This window comes from Suncus etruscus, chromosome 17, assembly GCF_024139225.1.
Source record: "Suncus etruscus isolate mSunEtr1 chromosome 17, mSunEtr1.pri.cur, whole genome shotgun sequence".
Lineage (NCBI taxonomy): Eukaryota > Metazoa > Chordata > Mammalia > Eulipotyphla > Soricidae > Suncus > Suncus etruscus.
This window is the reverse complement of record NC_064864.1, coordinates 3,472,610-3,493,557: the sequence shown is the minus strand read 5'-3', so window position 1 is coordinate 3,493,557 and position 20,948 is coordinate 3,472,610. Positions and strand designations below refer to the sequence as shown.

Below are 20,948 nucleotides of genomic sequence, written 5' to 3'. Positions count from 1 at the left end.
TACTTTTGAGAATTTAGATACATGTCCTATTCCTTGTTAAAGGAAGGCAAATTTGCTTCATAATTATAAGAAATGCTTTACTTTTAGGTCCTAGTATTCTTTATATGCTGTAGAATGGTAAATATATGCTTCCAGAGGGGGGAAAAGAGACAGGATTCAGATCTTAATACCTTTCAAACTTCTCTAGCATCAAGAGTTTCATTGATCTTATAAATCTGCATGCATATCTCAGAGAGATGAATTTCTAAAAATGTTCTTACTGACTTTGAAACTTCCAAATAATATCTGTTAACATAATTAGTAGGTGTCAAACCATGAAAATACATAAACTTATAATTTTTAGTTCCACAATTTTCTTTCTTTATAATCAAGTGTATCTTCTATTAAGTGCTGCCCAATAATTGTCTTTGTCTCATATTTGGACATTAATGAAACTTGGCATGACATTTTCTTCACTCCTGATACATCCACATAATGTTTTTTTGTTCCTGTCTTAGATCAGATGTTCAAATTTTGAGATATATTGCATTATTTTCTAATCTTCGATATGTACCAATTTTACTTGTTGAATTTTGGGGGAGATAAGAAAATGGACTAAATAATGGAATAATAATTCCTCCATATGGTCAATTTCTGAGATAGTTCTTCCTAATGCCAGCTCCCACTCATTAAGACAGCTTCATTTTGTAGGCAGTTAGAAGCATTTTTTATTTCTCTGTGCTCATTTTTGAATAGTAAATTATTTAGTTATTTTTGAAGGTATCAAATATTTTACAGTTCAAAGAAGGGTCAAATTCACCTCTCCTTGAGTACCAAGAAAACTATTCATTCTCAGTTCCTTCAAAAAATTAACAGTTAAGTGTCTTATTAAGTTAAACATTTATTTTCTTATTTTTCAGTATAACTAATATTACATATTTTAAAATATCCCAGCTAAATACACCCAGACTAATCATATTTTTTGTAAAAATGTTTATATTTTTGTACTAGCTCTACACCTTTCAAAAGAATAAATCCTAGACACAAATATGCAAATATTCTCTGTAATGAAATATTATATGTGTTTAGTGCATATATAAAGCCATTTAGAAAAAAAGAGTTTCATGTACTATTTGTATATTCAGAAATGATATGATGATGACAAATAAAAAAATCATTAAGAAATATCATTAAAAATTTTACTGTTTTTGATTTCCCATCAGTTTTAAATTGATATAAAGTCTAGAAATAAGCTAGTAAATTGCTGTTTATGTAAACATTTTATGGGATTATTATGTTACTGACCCTACTCTGATCAGTGATTGTGCCCTACCCTAGGGTGTGACCTGGCATTCTGCCCCCACCCTAGGGTGGTACCTGATTCTGCTTCCACCATTGGGTGGTACCTGATTCTGGGGGATAAAACAAGGGTCTGTGGAAGGCGAGGGGCTTTTTGGCTGGAACTGATGCTGAGGCTTTGGACTTCAGTCTTGTCCACCGAATAAAGCTAATATTTCCACAAGCCTGACCCGCCGCTTCACCTCAGAACCGTTGGCTGAACAGGGTGGCAGATGAGTGCTCCGAGCTGGCGGAGAAAGACCTCATCCTCCATCCCTCCATCAGTCAACCTCTTCACGGGCTGACTTGCAACAGTAAATGAACTTTATAAAAGCAAAATATCAGTAGTTTAGAAAAGAATCAATCAAAAGTATAATGCATATGTATAAATAATATGCAGCTCTATAAAAGGACAAATTCACACAATTTTCTGAAACATGAATGAAACTAGAACTTACAAGCTAATGACATCAGAGAATAGCTATAGATGTAGAATGATATCTCATGTGTGGTACTTAAAGATACAAAGCAAGGTAACAACAAGAACCAAAGGCAACATAATGAAAAAAATGATTCACTCAATAGAGTTTGGGGTGAAGTGAAAGGAAGAATGAATTATAGCATCATTGGGGAGAAAGACGGATGGTGTGATGCAGAAATTATGTGCGCAAAAAACCACTAATAATAGTATTGTAAACTATAAAATTTCTATTACAAATTAAATACAATTATAGAATAAAATAAAAATGAATGCAACAATTATATAAAAACAAACAGTATAAAATTTGGAATGTGTAACTTGTACCTTCATTTCTAATTTCACCTGTCTATGTGTTTTGAATTGCAAACTTATTTGCCTTTATTTCCTCAAGGGAAGCATTTTCAATTTCTTTCATCGCACAGTAATCAAAATTTCTGTCACTTGTCAAATCACTTTTTAATCTCATAACTGGTATAAATGAGGTTATTTGTTCTTAATTTGAGTTATTTTTTGTGTTGAATTTTCTTCAATTGATTAATTCTTATTGAAATAAAGATTTTCAAGTAATAATTTAGTTGAATGTTTCCCCTGCACCAGGACTAGTATTTTGAAAACAGGAACCATACAATTGATTGTCTATTATTGCAATGATTTACTAAAAATGTTCCCTCCATAGAATATTATGAATAAATTTTGTGAATACATATAATAATTATTTCCTTAAAAATAAAAGCATGTATATTTATTTGTTGATATTAATAAACTGTAGAACCATTTGCCAGGTCTAATGAGAGAAGGAGAAATGCAGAGGGTCTATAAATAAACTTTAAGTAACTCAGTGTATAAAAGACAGGCAGAGTTGATGCGGTTGCAAAGGAAGTTGAAAAGAAATAGAGGATTGGATAGGAAACATTAAATCCAGATTATCGTGGAAAAAAAGGCAAAGATCATAATTCAAGAGGAATCGAATGGTTATGGAAAAGTCAAGTAAGGTCAATGATCAAAGATTCCCAGGAGACTGGTAATGGGTTCACATGTGGCCCCAGTGAAAGTTTGCTTGTTTAATATAGAAGTTGTGTCATATTAACACCTCTCAGGCCATTGCAGAATCATATTAAAATGAAAGAATATATCAAAAAATAATTGTTAATATAAAGCCATTTTATCTGAATTCAGAGATGAATCTGTAAGAAGTGTTTTCATTGTATGTTTTTCCATTTTAGTTTTAGTTTCTTTAGTTTTTACATTTTGTTAATTAAATTTTAGTAATTAATGGCATTCATATTTCTTAATGTTATCATCCTCATTTATCTCACTACAAAAGCAAAATTGATAGCATATTTCTTTCCAAAATGACACATACACTGGGCTTTCTCTTATTTAAGTAGAGTCAATCGCATTATTCTAAGGGTGCATAATATTCACTGAAATCACAAAGAACTATGAGTTCAAGGCTAAATATAAAATACTCAAGAATACATTGTCCACATACTGCCGATTAGCACATGGATACTTTGTGAAAATAATTATAATTAAAACCTTTTATACCTTTTCTTTCAGAGAAAATTATATACACTTATAGATAAAATGTTTAGAAAGAGTATGTTTATGGTAATGTTAGGAAAATTTTCAAAGCCTATTAATCTAAATGTAGACAAAGGTGTTGATATAAAAGCTGCACATTATAAGAGGTTATGGTATAATACTTTAGGTATAACCAGGGAGATGATTTTTTAATAGAGAAATAACATTGTTCTGTGTAAAATATTTTAATAATATATACAGGTAAATTTATCATTTAACTATGACAAAATGGTAGGCTTAATATGTGAACCAAGCTTACCATTAGATAAAATTTACACAGTGCCAAAAATTTGAAACATGCATATGGAAGAGACAATAAATACCAGGTTTTATCTTTTTATCTTCTTATCTTCTTTCAGATTTACAGCACACACACACACACACACACACACACACACACAATTCTCCTTCTGCAAAGGTCTCTGTATCATAGTACTGCAGGATGCATATCATTGTTTACCAGCTGAAGCCTATTAAGTTAATTCAGGACGGGGTAAACTAAGTTTAATCAATTAATTAAAAAGCAGGCTTTATTCTAAATTTTCCCAGCCATTATTTAAAGAAAATTCTTGAGTTTATATTATTTCTTCAAATGAATCAGTGGGATGGAGTGTCCTGTAGAAGCAACATACAATTAATTTCCTATATGAAGTATGCACATATTAAAACTGAAATGTAAACATTTAATGGAGTCAGATGTATCGATGTATGGATGACTAGCTTCATGAGGATATCTCTAGCAAAAGGAACATTATCGTTTTGGTCTCTGAAAAATGAGGACCTTCAAATTTCACTGCAACTGAATATCATTGAGAAATAAGGGACAGATCGAGATCTTTCCTGTTTCAGTTCTTAGATGACTCTATTTCTCTTTTAGAAATAACACTGCTGAAAAAGGTTCATTAAGATATTTCCCATCTCAGAGTATCTAAAATGCAATCTTTGAGCTGCTATGTCATATACTATCAGAGGCAAAACAACTGAAAAAGAAAAAATGAGAAGTAAAAGGCGATATATACACATATATAAGCTGTAGTTATATATTTAATTTGCTGATGTAACCAATGTTATCAAGGATATTATGGTAGATAAATTTCTTATGTATTACTGTTAGCAAACCATTGGAGAGATGTGAGTACAACATTGCCTTTGTATTCAATACTGTACATTTTTTCAGTGATAAATAATATACCAGGTGTCTCAATAGAAGCAAATTAGATGGTCCAAGAGTTCCACGTGAGAAAGTAGTCTTGGGCAAGTATTTGAGTATATTTTATTTAAATTCTTTAAGTTTGCCACAGAAAAATGTCAAATCAAATAAGTCACCAAGTTCTCTATGACAGAGCAGAGTTACTGGCATATTATCAATAGTATTTCTAATTTTTATTGCCTGTGCTGCCTTGGGCAAAATATCTATATTTTATAAGGGGTGAGCATATACTGAATGGTACCAGATTTTGAAAAGCATAAAATCTGATGGCTAAACATATGTTTAGCTATGGACAAAGCAATAAACTCCAAACTAAAGTTTTAAGAAACTATCATAACCATGTAAAAATATATTGCTCTAACTCTGCCTATCTACACACAAAGTATAACACATTCTACTACAAGACATATTTAGGAAGATGGCTTGAGATATTAGAAGGCTTCTAAATATTAAAAGAAGGCAATCATTAAAATAATATTTACATAAATCTTTCTTTTGAAGAGGGCTGGGTCAAACCCAACAGATTTAGGGTTTATTTTAGCTCTGCACTTGGGGATCACTCATAGGAGGGACCGGGCTACCATATTGGATTCTAAGGATCATGTGCATTGGTGCATGCAAAATTGTAAAGATATACCTTTCAACCCTTAATATTTTATTGTAAACAAATACACGAACTGAATACATTAATTAATGCTATGTACAACTTTAAACAATGTGAAACAAAGGTTAAAACTTTGCAAGCCTATTCCACACTAGGAGAGTGTTACCTACAAGGATGAAGCCCAAATGCACAATGAATATGTATCATGTAAATAAGCATATTGACAAAAAAAAGATATTCAGGATCTGAGGACCCAGTAATATCTCGAAGGCATACATTTAAGAAATTCTCAAACAAATCAAATACCACCAAGAAATTTAACTCCCCTTATTTCTAGGATTTACAGAAATAAATGTAAGCAAAGCACATATATACAATTTTATTTTAGGCTATTCTTCATAAAACAAACTATACCTTTTTGTATGCTTCTGGGTTAAAGTAGGGGAAATATTTTAGGAAGATTTTTGAGAAGATAAAAATTTGATTGATAAATATCAGAAAGAAATATACAAAGATATTATATATTTAAAAAAAACTCCATGAAATTTAGTTAAAATTGTTCATTTGAAGAAAGCTAAAATTAAGGTTATAAAGGGCAGACTATCACAGTTTTTCTGAAAGTTACTGCAGTTATCTTTAGAGATGCAGAGCTCAAGGAAAGGTGCAAACACTCAGTGCTGAGCATGTGAGACCCAGCTACTGCGTTGGGCCAGGTGCCCACCCATGGGTGCCAATGTGTAGTGCCTAGGTGCCACCTCAGCCTTGGGTGTAGAAAGAGAGAAAGGAGAGGAGAGAGAATTAGAAACCAAGCATATTTTTATTCCCACCGGAAGTCTAAAGTCTGCTGCTGTCCAAGAGTTTTCTAAGAGAGAAGGATAGAAATTCATTGTCCATAGAAGGCTGGAGTGGTGGGGGCTTTACATCCATGTCAGAGAGAGAGAGAGAGAAAGAGAGAGAGAGAGAGAGAGAGAGAGAGAGAGAGAGAGAGAGAGGGATAGATACAAAATAGGCAGCATGTTGCAGATGCTATATCCCTGGCTCCCCGAAGATCAGTTGACACTGCTCTGGTCACTATTCTGAGACTCCCCCCTCAATTTTCCAGGTTTTTCTTTTATACCCAGCATGACAAGGAATGTCAAAAGAGTAAAATGTCATTACAACAATGAAGGAACTCTCCATCATTGAAAAGCTATATTTATACTCAAATTAATGCACAATTGTTTATAAATCTTTCTGAGAACTAAAAAAGCATAATGAAACTACATTCTTGTTTTCTTCTCTTGCTAAATATAATCATACTTCAGTTTATTTCTTGTTGATTGTCAAAACAATTCTATTTCAGATTTTTGTTTCTTTGGCCACATCTGGTGAGATTACTCCTGGCTATGCACTCAGAAATCGCTCCTGACATGGGGGGCAGTATGGGATCAACCGCAGTTCATCTTAGGTCAGCCACATGCAAGGCAAATGCCCTACCGCTGTGCCACCACTCCGTCCCTATTTTAATATTTTAATTGGTGCTATCTTTGGATACTCTGTTTTATTGCTTACCTAAACAATTATGTAAAAAAGCTTATAGTACATGATAATATATGATCTAAATAATATGTTACATATAATATGCTATATAAAGTGTATGTTTAGAAGAGAGATAACAAAATAACAAACTAAACTTCTAATCTTGGTATCTATTGCTCCTCAGAACACCTATGGGTATAGCCCTGGTGGCATTTAATACCTCCTCTGACAACCAAGTAACAGTTTATTATCAGGTATATTCATTGAACCATGTGTTTCATTTGGTCAAATATCACCAGGATTTAGCTAAGGTCCCCCTGAGCATTAGATGGAAGGCTTCCCACATAATTAAATAATAGTAATTTTAACAAAATATGAAAATTTAGCATATAACATAAATGGATTTGATAGGCATTGTTCAATATAAAATAAGCTTGGTAAGTATTGTATAATTCCACTTATACCATGTGTCTCAAATATCAAACCCATATGGGTGTCAGTAATTCATGTGGAGATATGGGGAGCTGCTATTCTATGATTATATTGTCTCAATTACTCAAGGTGTGTGTAAAATACAAATAAAATCATCCACAAGTTGGGTGAAACAGCCCCAGGCATCAAGTTTCTAATCCTTAGGCAGATGGGCTGATGAAGCAGGATAGTGGCAGAGAAATAATACACCAAGCAGTTAGGATCGGATTTATTGGAGTCAACCTGCTTTTTGCCCATGGCTTTTCTGCCTCATGGCTGCTTTCTGCCATGTGCTATCTGCCATGTGCTCTCACTCCTGAAGCATAGCCCAAACTTCTTTCTTTATTTAAATCAATTCCCCATACCCTGGAGGGGCAAGGACTATTAATCCAGGTGGGCTTTTACATTTCAAAAGAGATTTAGAGGAAAAGAAAGTTGCAGAAAACCTTTATTTAGGTTTTTAATCTAGGTTCACTTTATAGCTGAGCAGGTTTTAAAGGATTTATTAAGACAGCTACAAAAAAGTTGACAATTTGTAATATACACTTAAATATCCTTAAAGAGGATAGTTTTCAAGAGGGGGGGATAGTACATCAGGTAAGTCACTTGATTTATACATGACTGATCTGAGTTTGACTCCTGGCATTCTATATGGCTCCCTGAGACCCCAGCACTCCCTGAATTGCATATATCTGTGCACAGAGCCAGATGGAAGCCCTGAATACAGTTTGGTAAGGCCTCCAAACACATAAAACACAGAGGGTAGATCTCATGTCAACTGTTATATCAAAATAAAAATATTTTAAGACCCACAAATTTTAAATCAAACTTCTATGCACATGTACAGAACCATGCCACAAACAAACACACATACATGTAGATGTCTCCAGGGATGTGCTTCTGAACAATAAGTTAATAGAGCTTTTAAAGGAGAAGGGGAGATAGTATATAAACAAGCTTCAGAATCCATCTATGGAAATAAAGCCTGAAAGGCAGAACCCTGACACAGCATTTTCTTAGCAAATTATTCAATTTAGTTGGCCAGTAAACACCTGGATCCCTCTAGCTACACTGGATATAATTTCTAAGTGCATGGCTGGAGTAAGCCCTGAGCACCACTGAGTGTGGCCTTACACAATGTCACTATGTAATTAAAGTACTGTGAAAAAAATTTAATACACTGTGATAAAAATAAAAAATATTAAAAAAAGAGGGTGTGAATAATGTTCACATCAAATCTAGAGGACAGAAAAGCAGAATAAACTCAGAAGCAAAGAGATATGTTACCAAGGTCAGTATAAGTGGACATTTTCCTATTTTTTTTATCACACCCAGTGGTGCTCATTGGTTACTCCTGGTTCTGCACTTAGAAATCACTCCTGGCAGGGGCTCGAGGGACCATATGGGATGCCAGGGATCAAACCTGAGTCCATCCTGGGTCAGCCGTGTGCAAGGCAAATACCTTACTGATGTGCTAGAGTCCAATAAGTAGGTATTTTGAGAGCATGAACAAAAAGTAAATAGCATCTAGAGTTTTTGCCTGACCACTAGTTCTTACAAGGGTTATGGAAGTTTTGAGATTGGAATGAGCTATTGAACAGTACTAGCTGATCATAGCATGATGATTGAAACTCTATTATGAAGTCCAGTAAAGAATATGGATGACAGTATCACAATGAGTAGGCTTTTATTCAGAATCACAGTGCAAATTGACCAGTAAGATTATTATGAATTAAATTCTAATTTATGACCATGAACAGTTCTTTTACATTTTTATTCAATCCCCCTATTTCTAAAATAGGCACTGAAATTACAAACCTATGACTATACGTATTTTACTAAAATCATTCTTTCAAACATTGTTAAGCATATAAAATCTAACTTAACAGCTAAGAACAGCACTCTTTTACCATGATACAGATTTGCTGAAGGTTGCAGTTTATAGAAAATATTTCATCTGCTCGGATTTAAATCACTCTATCTTTCTCATGATTTCAACATTTAGAGTATTTGTTATCCAAACTTACTGACACCTTTAAGACAATTATTGCCAGCTCATATGATGTCTTGAAACTCAATTTAAGGATTAGAAGGATAATACAGGAGGTAGGACACTTGTTTTGAATGTGGCCAACCTGGATTCAATCCCAGACAACCCATATTTTTCCTTTTCTTTTTTTTTTTTGTGGGGGGGGTGGTCAGTGGGTCACACCCGGCAGCGCTCAGGGATTACTCCTGGCAGGCTCAGTGGACCATATGAGATGCCGGGATTCGAACCACTGTCCTTTAACATGCAAGGCAAATGCCTTACCTCCATGCTATCTCTCCAGCCCACAACCCATATTTTTCCCCAAGCCTTCCAGAATGATCCATAAGTAAAGGGCCAGGATTAATCCTTGAATTCTGCCCAGACAAACAAAAAATAGATTCTAAGTTTATTTAGATCATTTGCTATGTACTTTTTGGCCTCTAATTTAGAATTAATTATCCAGCCTTTGCCTTCTTTCACATTAGAACCATCTTAGGTGACATAAATTCCATTGTCATTAATATTTTAAACATCTATATTAGCCATATTGAATTTTTTATGATGGGTCAAGGGAAAAATCTATAAATGCATATATGAGGCATGCATGTATGTATAATTCCTGGGACTATATGTCCACAACTCAACATAGATTTGGCCTCTTCAACGATGATAATAACAATATTGAAATATCTATATTACTCATTTCGTAGTATCATCTACTTTTCTACTTTACTTATGACTATGCTTTGACTCACCACCTAGACTAAGGTTCAGATTTTAGTTTCATCATCACTTATTCACCATTAGCTGTGAAGAGTTTGTTGTTTCTTTGATTTTTGGGGGTCACACCTGGCAGCGCTCAGAAGTTACTCCTGGCTCTACGCTCAGAAATCTCTCCTGAGAACTATCATATGTTACACTGAGAACTATCAGAACAAAATGTGACTGAATGAGGGAAGTAAAAGCCTGTCTAGAGTACAGGCCTGTCAGGGGTGGGGAGGAAGGACACTTAAAATATTGGTCATGGGAATGTTGCAATGGTGAAGGATTTTTTTTTTTGTGTATATATATAAATCAAAATTGTTGTATATATATATAAATCAAAAGAAAAAAAGAAAAGAAAAGAAAAGATAAGGCCTCCCAATTCTTACCATTCTTACCACAGGCTGTATTCTTTACACTGACTGTATAGAAAGAGGACATACAGTAAATGTACCCCATATACACCTCAACCCAGGCCCATTTGCCTGGTCTGTATTGTGAATTGGGGGACAAAAAAAACCCAGAAATCTCTCCTGGCAGGCTCAGGGGACCATATGGGGTGCTGGGATTTGAATCATCGTCCTTTTGCATGCAAGGCAAATGCCTACCTCCGTGCTATCTCTCCGGCCCCAAGATTTTTGAAGGTATTTCCACATTCCCAGTCTTGCCTGGTTTTCTAATATTTGATCCTGAATCATTTCTACCAAGTTGTTGGTTAATTTTTTTCACAAAAATTACAAGAACTGCTATAAATAAGGAGAGATAATTTCAATAATGATTTTATTGATAATACATATTGGCTGACTTTTTATTAGTATTCTGTTATTTTCTCCCACCACCTTCTATATTTCTTATTCCTCATTTAGATCTGTACTTTAATTTTGCTAAAGCAGAGATCATGTTAGAAAACTTGAATTGCATGGTATTACCTATTTCTTTTTACCTATGGCTTTTACATTTAAAAACATTTGCCACTTTAATATTCTATTTATTTCCATTTGGAAAACATTCATATTCCACTTTTCCAATAATTAATATTTTTCTGTAGATTTACAACATTTATCCCATTTATTTTATTTATCCCATCTCATTTTATTATGTACAATTCTTTGATTAATATCCTCTACTTTTAATCAAAGAAAGCTATTGCACTTACTTCAAACAAAATATTAGCATGTGTAATATTTTATTTTTTTCTATTTGAAAGTTCTAAAGTAGTTTATATGCCATAGTTCTACTCTGACAGTTCTGATATGACAGTAATTGGAATTTAATTAGATTTTAATTAAAACATTGCTATATTTCAACAATCTGGATTTATTTTTTAAAATACTTAGTTCCATGCATTTCCATCATTTTTGCCTTGAAATCTTATGCTCTACAAACATAATTGTTTTTGTACTTAATTTCACCTGCACAGATAACAACATCTTGGTCTCTCTGTTGAGAATTTAAGCTCCTTTTAAGTGGTATCTATTAATTAGCAATAAATCATGGACTAAAGTTATATATTATTTTGCTATATAAAAAAGTTGTAAATATAAAAAGAAAAGCTCTAATGAGTCTCTCTCCTGAGAGCCAGGTATAAGTTATGAGACAAATATTCAAAATTAAGGCAAAAGCATGGAGTGTGCCAAAAATAATTCTTCAAGATTCACTTCTATCTCTCTCTTTTAACAAAGAATCCGGAAGGCAAATATTTTCATTATGGCAATATCTAAAAGGTCAATAAGATCCCTCAGAACATTTATTGTAATCACAGTGGCATTAACTGATTAGAAAAAAAATGGCCAGGACAATTCTATGCATCTAGGGGACAATCCCTTTAAATTTATTTTTCTCCAAGGGATAAAAATAAATTAAAAATATTTATCCAAAGACTAAAATTTAGCAACTAATTTTATTAACGCATTTGAAAAAAATGCATCTAAGTTCCAGTTAAAACATGTACCCTATTAAATTTGAATTTTGGATTGTCAACCAGCAATTATATTGTGTAATTAGTATTCTATTAAATTATTTATTTAAAATTCACATTTAAAAAGATGTCATATTTTTATTTGCTAAATAGAGCAATAGAGCAATAGGCAAGAACCAAACTAATGACTACTATTTCTCTTTATATTTAATTATAGCTTATTCTTCATCTCTCTTCAGACAATAAATCCTAGTTGAAGTAACCATTTTTCATAATTACTGAATCTTCTGTAGCAGAAACCCCAAATTATCAGCCAAAGCTTGAAGGTAGGACTAAAATAAAATTTATAGAGAGTCAATTTCATTCTAATTTTCAAGCAAAAGAGCTCCCAAAATCTTTAAAATACACAAATCTTAAAAAAAAATTAGAGTTCTTTCACAAATGTTTAGTGAAATATTTATTTATATTTATTTTTAATTGAAACCACTGTGAATTACAAGTCTTCCATAGTTGTATATCAGGCACATAGTGACAATGAGTTGGGACCATTCCCAACACCAGTGTTGACCTCCCTCCACCAGAGATCCCAGCATGCCTCCCAGACCTCCACCCTTAACCCACTGGTCAACCAGTATAACAGGTCCATTTTGTGTATAGCTTATTCTAGTTTGGGTCTCTTGATTCTACTGCTCTTAACTTTGGTTTGGGTATTTAGATCTTGCCATTTTTTATTTCCACTGAGACAGTTATTTCTAAGGGTTTTTTCCAAGTATTATTGGACCTGGTTCCATTTCCAAAGAGGTTCAGCCATGGTGCTTATGTGCTTAAAATTAGAATAAAATTGGCTCTCTATAAGTTTTATTTTAGTCCTACCTTCAATTAATGGCTGAAACCATGATGTGCTTACTACTTAAGGTGAGGCTATTATGTGCTGCCAGGGAGGATCATTCCACAGCTTTGCAGCAGTGTGGGTAAAGGCTGGAGATCAAATTCAAAATCTCATACATGAAAATCATGTACTCTATTCCACTGAGCTAACTTCCTGATCCAAATTAATTATTTTAAATATTGATTACAGGGACCATCACCATAATACATGGTAGGTATAGGGTGTTTGCCTTGCATGTGGCTGACATGGCCTCGATCCTAGTAATCCCATGTGAATCTCCACGCTGTGTCAGGCATAGTTCATGAGTGTAGAGCAAAGAGTAACCTCTGAGCATTGCTAGGTGAAGACTCAAAATTTCCCCTTTGTATAGAATAGTTAACCAAGTAAGTTGAATACTTAAGCATGTTTTGTCATTTAGAATCAACCATTCTCCTTACCCATCTAATCAGGATTAAATAATGACACAGTTGGAGTTATTACAAAATTCTGCAATGTAACAGGAAGTTCTGAAATGACTTAAATATAAGACAAGATTTACTTCAGTCCTCTTCCTCAGCTGTATCTCTTGACTACATTCCTTGGACTCTCACTGGCCCATAGACACCCCTTATCTTTGCTTTCCTCTCCTCTCATCTCTTCATGTTTCATGTTTCAATTATAGATATTTTATCACTATAAAATTTAGCAGTTCCAAAAATTCTCTACTCCTGTTTATTTAAATCAATTGTGGGCACCATAGCATATTCCTCCTGGAAGTACTAATCATCCAACTGTCAGGAAACAGAAAAGAAGCCCAAGACAACATTGACAAATTCAGAATCACATACATAATTAATAGGGTAAATAATACTAGAATTTAAAAACGTTATTTTTTTAACCAACCTCTAACATTGAGCAAAGGGTCTGTCAATATTATCTGGAAAAAAATGACCAATGTAGTTTGAGATAAAATTCATCATAAAAGTCAGTGTAAAAATATCTCAATATCACCAATATGCTGAGATGCCAATTTTAGAAGACTCGCAAATGAGCTTGATCTCCTTATAATAAACCTAACTGTCATACAGGAATAGTTTAAAACATGTGTACTTCTCATTCCAGTGTTTAATTTTATGCTACTTTATTTTTCATGACAATAACTCACAAATATTAATAGTAAGATGAATTGAGCAGAGTTTCCAAAGCAAATCCTGAAATCAAAAATATCTTCAACCTACTGCTTTTGCAAATCCACATAATTTAAAACTTTGAACTTCTAATTTAGAACGAGGTTTCTAGAATCTATTATGTGTGAAAATAAGACTTATTTGCATATGTAAAGTGGTAATAACAAAAATATCTATATTTAATACATAAATCAGTAATTATATTATTATAAAATTCTTTTTGGTAATTATCATATTTTCACTGGTATCCTTTTCCCTGGCAACTGTTTTAAATGAACTTCTAAAATGGCAAATTATGTGTTAGTTACTACAAAAAGAACAATACTAATTTTAAATATTGTTTTCATTTGATATTCAATTTATAATTAAGCATACAATAGTAAATTTACCTACATGATTTGTCAGTATGTTTTTGTACAGTATTTATCACACATCTTTTTTTTTTTTGGGGGGGGGTTTTGGGCCACACCCGTTTGACGCTCAGGGGTTACTCCTGGCTATGTGCTCAGAATTCGCTCCTGGCTTGGGGGGACCATATGGGACGCCGGGGGATCGAACCGCGGTCCTTCCTTGGCTAGCGCTTGCAAGGCAGACACCTTACCTCCAGCGCCACCTACCCGGCCCCTATCACACATCTTTTTGTTGTTGTTTTTGTTGTTGTTGTTTTGGAGAGTCACACCCGGCAGGGGTTCCTCCTGGCTCTACACTCAGAAATTGCTCCTGGCAGGCTCAGGGGACCACCTGGGCTGCAGGAATTCGAACCACCATCCTTCTGCATGCAAGGCAAACACCTTACCTCCATGCTATCTCTCGGGCCCCTATCACACATCTTTAACAATACTTTTAATTATCAACATTTAAAATTGTAATATAAAATTGGTCATTATTTTCTATAAACATAAGATAGTACCACTAATTTTTCATATGTCAAGTAGTAACTGTTAACTCTACAAGACACTAAGACAGATTATTATAAATTCAAAATTCAACCTTGTTATTTCTCAAAAAGTCGCTAACATTATTATCTAATATTTAAATAAAAACAATATAGAGACATACATATTTAATTTAATGAGTATACCCAACTTTATAGTGATTTTTTTCATTAAATATATGTAATACTTTAAAATTATGGTGGTATTTTATAGAATTCCTTTATAATTTGGTTATTTTAAAAGATATGGTAGTATTAATTTTTATCACTTGGAAAATATTTAGTCAATTATTGCCTGAAAAATATGAATATCATCTTTATTTAGCTAAAAGCAAAAAGTGAGGATCAGAGAGATAAGTATAGGGTTAAGGCCATTTGCTTTGCACATGGCCAGTCTAACGTCTATACTTGATGCCTTATACTTACTCCCTGGAGCATTGCCAACTGCAAATTCTGATCACTGCTATGTGATCCTGAATCAAAGACACACACACACTCACACTCACACACACACACACACACACACACACACAACCACCACCACCACCACCACCACCACCACCACTACCACACTGTAGCACACACAAAAAGGAAGAGAAAAAGAGGGAAGGGAAACAAGAAAAAAAAGGAACAAAAAGAAAGGAAAAGACAAGAACACCTGACTACCTGACTAAGAAGAAGAAAGGCGAGGAAAAGGCAAAATATTACACAAATTAAGTCATTCTTCCTAGGGATATCATCTAACATTTACTTGTTAACTAGTGAATGCCATTTTAATCAAGACTGAAAATCACTGTTAATAAAGTTATTGTATACAGATTATGGATATATTATCAGAACACAAATTTGGAATGACCCAATTTTATATATTTGTGAAATAAAAGTTCCTGGGGTATCAACCATTAATACATATATTTTAGTATTTCAAACAGAAATATTTTCTCTGAGATATCATATTAGGTAATCCCAGAACTCAAAAACAATTACATAATGAATGTAACTGAGGAAGAGCTGATAACTACAGTAGTCAAGATGTCTATTGAATATATTCATTTATCTTTCTTATATAGTTCTAAGTACACTAAATTTCTTTTTGTGAACTATGAGAATTCGTGGTGATCTTATAGCTTGCCATACTATTGTATTAATTTGGATCCAAATGCTGTTCTAATATCTAATAACTATTCCAAAGTGATCTTCTGTATGACTTATTTATTCCCATTAATAAAAACAGTATTTTGCTGTAGCCATTCACAGCTGAACCAGTGAAACGCAAGCTAGTCTCAGAAGGTCTAATTTGTATTTGCCACTACAACCTCTTTTCCTGGCACAGAAATTCTGTAAGCAGCAGTGAACTTTTACTCTTGTATTGTTTAATGAGAAATTGAGTAGAAATAAAATCAAAAACATTTTCATCAGGGATCAATTTTTCTCCCCGCGTTCCCTTTTTAAGATTCCTCAGTGGTATATGAGGATCAGGCAAAATCATAAAAGAAAAGGCTAATGATCTTGGGTTCTCATTTTTGGAATAAGAACTCTATAGATAGATGGAGAGGTAGATTGTGTAGGATTTCATAATTCTGTGTTTATTTATTTATTGTAAAAACAAATGGAAAGCATTTTAAATTTAGTTTTATATTTCACTTTACGTAGTCATAGGAAATAGAACATAAGGGAAAAAGGATTTCAGAAAAAAACGGAACTTCTAGAATTATTCCTGACTGTATCCTAGAACAATTTTATAAATCTTAATTAAATCATAATACGATTGCCACTATATAATGACAATTAAAATAAATAACATTTGCATACTACAGTGCAGTTTCTTAATTACTTAGATCTACACTACTCAGTATGTTTATATTTTATTTAGCAAATGTAGTAAAAAACAACCTCTGTAGAGAGTCTCATAAGAGGAATCAATATACTTCATAAAAATTTAAAAGCATATATATAATACGTAGAATATAAGTGAGTAGAAAATAACAGTTTTCATTGAATGTTAGTATTTTAAATATTCCACATCTCTGAGTACACTCTAAGACATTTAATGAAGCCTTGAGTTTTATCCATGACGATGACCACCAAGATCATCCTAAAAATATTCTAAAAATAGTATGTGTTTTCATACAATTTGGCCTGGAGGGTGCATGGAATTGAACCCAGGGCTTATTATATAGTGAAGATGTGCTCTTCCATCAATCTACATATTTCATTCCACATACGCTCTATTTTATGGTGGTGAGAGGACTTCCATGAGGCTTCCATCAAGATCAGGATGCTTGATGTCCACTTCCAGCCAGGTGTGGTCAACTAGGGCAATTATTCAATGCAAAAGTTTTGAGATGAGGTGCTACTCAGGCTCTGAAATATCTCTGGCTATAGCCACAACTGATCAGGCCTTCTAGAACTATATTCAAAATGCTCAACAAATCATGTGCTGTTGAGTATAAAATTAGAACTGGTTATTCAAGACATATGCCCTAACCCATATATATACATGTATATATATATTAAATCTATTTAATCATATTTCCATCTTCAAATTAAATGGTATTTTGTAAAATGAAAATTTCAATATTGAATATATCCATAAATAAACTATTTTTGCTTTATAGTAGTTAACAATTCTTATAATGGCATAAGCTTGTTTATATAATAAATATATGAAGCTCTTAGTTTATACCAGACACTGTTCTAATGTTTTGGAATACCAGCCTGAGGACAAAATACTTGCTTTCCTAAATCTAATAATGGAAAGGAAATATACTATAAATGAGTAAGCAAATTATATTACATTTTACAAGGAAAGAAATATTGAATCATATTTGAATAAAAGGATAGAGAGCAGAAGTGGGTCAACTATAATTGTAAATAGGTTAGAAACATCTCATTGGTGAGTGAAATAACATTTGGAAAAGTTTGGGATGAGATAACAGAACTATTTACACATATCATGTGCCAGTAAGAATATTCCATGTGGGGTCATATATAAGAAAGAAGAAGATAAGACACAGTTGACCAGGTTTCAAATGCAAACATATACCCAGGATTCAATCTAAGGCACCCAATGTGGTCTCTTGAATACTGCCAAGATTGGTCTCTGAGTACAGAACTACAAGTAACAGCAGTGCATTATTATTGTGATCCCTACTCACACCAAAAAAGAGAATATTCCATATGAAAAGAAACACTGGTTCCAAATCCCCTAAATAAAATCATACCTCGTATGTTTGGAAACATTGAGGGAAGTAAGTGTGTAACAAGTAAGACAAGTAAGGTCTAAGATATAGTTAGAGATTACAAGGTATAGCAGAAGTCTAATCCTTCAGTTTCAGTGAATTTGGAAGCAACAACAACAGAAAAATAATCCAAACAAGATTTTAGAGATAGAACAGATTCATGCAAACTTCCATCATAAGCTATCTATTAGTTGGCAAAAGATACCAGCAGAAAGATAGTCTGACTGTTGAACCTAAACCACCAGCAATTTCTCAGACCTGATGACTTTATTGGGAAGATAAGGACCACCTCCATGGGTCAATAATAGGTAGGGTTAGGGGACCAATGCACAGGTTCTTCCAGTCCAGGAGTAACAAGCATAAGCAAAGAATCATCCTGAATTGTGTTAAAAAAAGAAACAAACAGATAATCCAACAAATCCTTCTTTTTTTGATTTTATAGAAAATGCATAAATAAGAGCTAAAAGAAAGTAATTTGTGTTCCAAAATTCTATGCAAAAAGGCAAGAGCCAATATCTGAAAGATAAAAAGGTGGCACATTTTGGATAGATGCAGCAATAGGAAATTATAAAGAAAAAAAATGGCCTAAAGACAGGGTGTCCCTTCCCATGATGCATCTTGCCATAAGGCCAACTACAGGCTTCGGGCATAATAGGTTGTCTATCCCCAAAGTCTTTTTTTCATGATCCCAGGAAAAGTTCTCATCACAGTTGTTACAGTCAGGCTTCAGTAATTAGAGATTTTTTTTTTTGCATTGATTCTATGTTAAAGTCAGAGCATCATAAAGTGTCTTCTTGTTTCATTTCACTGTTAGGTAGTGTGACAGTCATAGCTGTTTCCAAGTTGTCATCCTGGAGCAAGTTCTTGCCAAGGCAATATTAAGGCCTGGCCCTGGAAAAGGTAGATTTCTGGTAATGGTAAGTCTTCCAAAGAGGGGACCAACGGTCCTGATTGAATGGTTGATTTCTGAGTGATTGAAGTCTAAGTCAAGTCACTATGACAAATAATCGGGGAGGGAGTTCCCCTGTAACATAACGACTTTGGAGGCCAGAGTGGTGGCACAACTGGTAGGGCATCTGCCTTGCAAGTGTTAATCTAGGATGGACCAAGATTTGATCCCCCAGTGTCCCATATGGTCCCCCAATCCAGGAGTGATTTCTGAGCATATAGCCAGAAGTATTCCCTGAGTGACACCGGGTGTGACCCCCCTCCCAAAGAAAAAGAAGAACAGGGTCATGGTAACTGTAGTGGGAGTCCATAGCCTTCAAATGCATTCTGCAGATGTTTTTATGGGTAAAAGCATTAGAACATTAATATATACATCTATAAAGAGAATTGAGTCGAAAAACAGCGTTAATCTAAGAAGCTCTGTCAGTTTCTTCAGGTCTCTTTAAAGTATAATAAAGAATATAAGCAGCTGGAGATTGCACAGGTGAGATGGAAACTTCTTGATCATCATTTAAGCCAACATTGTCTAACTGCATTTTTTACAATAAGCCATGCAATGACCTTTGTCCATTTCACCATAATGGATTAAAACAGTGAGTTAAATTGTTCCTAGATTTCATACCATACTGTGACAAGTCAAGGTTTCTAAAGGGTAGTCCACATAAGTCTGTAGTTTTTCCATACACTTGCCATTGTAGGAAAAATGCTTCCTTTTTTATTAGAAGCACAGGTAATAGTTTCCAAATTTCTTTTTTAAAGATTCCTATTGTGTATTGCAATGACTGCGACAAACTGATATTGTTTCTAAGATCATTTTTGAAAAATAACTTAAGGCAATCTTTCAACATATCTTTATAATTAGATGTCAATGGCAAAAATGAATGTGGAAAAATCTCAAATGTCTGAGATTCTTTGTTGTAGGTGAGGCACTGGACTATGTCATGGAAGCTCTGTTGTTGAGAGAAGGAACTGAAGACGTGAAATGCCTTCTGTCTTTGGGGAGAAAGAAAACGTTATAAAAACATTCATGTCAATTATCATTAATGACTAGTCTTGGAATCCCTGCTGGTAAAGGGAGGCATGGGAACCATGCCTGTGTTGACAACTTGTAAATCAGATAATAGTCAACAACTACCTGACTTCTTTTGAATAACAAAAATAAGAGAATTCCATTCATAGAATGATGTCTCAATGTGTCCCAATTTTAGCTTTTTCTCTACCAAGTATTTTAGCACCTCTAATTTGTATTTTTATGAGCCATTGGGGTATACAGATTGGAACATTTGATTTACACTTAATCAGATAGGTATCATACTTCTGTATCTGAGCAGCCAGAATTAAAAAGGGGATTCCATATCCTCTAGAATGATAGCTAGATCTGTTCTGGTTCCCCAGAGTTTGCCTCTGTATGGATTAGGTCACTAAAGCAATATCCGTAGCATTTATACAGTCTCTGAACCCAAATGATATAACATTACAATGAACCTGTAGAAATCCCATTACATCTCATTCTCTAATGGGACATAAAATATGCAACCTTCATAGTTATTTTCAAAAGCTAACAGTTTTGTCAGCAGCTTCTGTATTTCCATGCTTTAATAGCCTCCAGATAGCATCTATCAGTTTCCCCAGAAATTATATGTATGGAGGTGAGGCAGAAAATAAAGAAATTATATGTATGGCTCAAAAGCAACCTGAATAATTTTTGTAAAATTGCCCTTAAATTCTGCATCCACATCAACCTCCGAAGGATACAATGCAATTTCTCTGATCAGTTCAAAACAGCACTGGGTAAAGTCATCTGAAATCTCATTCCCCATTAAAATTTCAAAAGACAAATGAACTTCTGCAACCATCCTTTTAGAATGATCTAGG

General features: G+C 33.8%; 1 protein-coding gene and 1 non-coding gene across 2 annotated transcripts in view; one reads left to right on the top strand and one right to left on the bottom strand.

Moving 5' to 3' along the window:
- Positions 1 to 20,948, bottom strand: part of CTNNA3 (catenin alpha 3) — a 1,601,008-nt gene that overhangs the window by 220,253 nt on the left and 1,359,807 nt on the right. The gene's annotated exons all lie outside the window — the stretch shown is intronic.
- LOC125995619 (small nucleolar RNA SNORA51) lies at positions 10,356 to 10,491 on the top strand. The gene has a single exon (XR_007491115.1). It is a non-coding gene; the product is annotated as a small nucleolar RNA SNORA51 (small nucleolar RNA).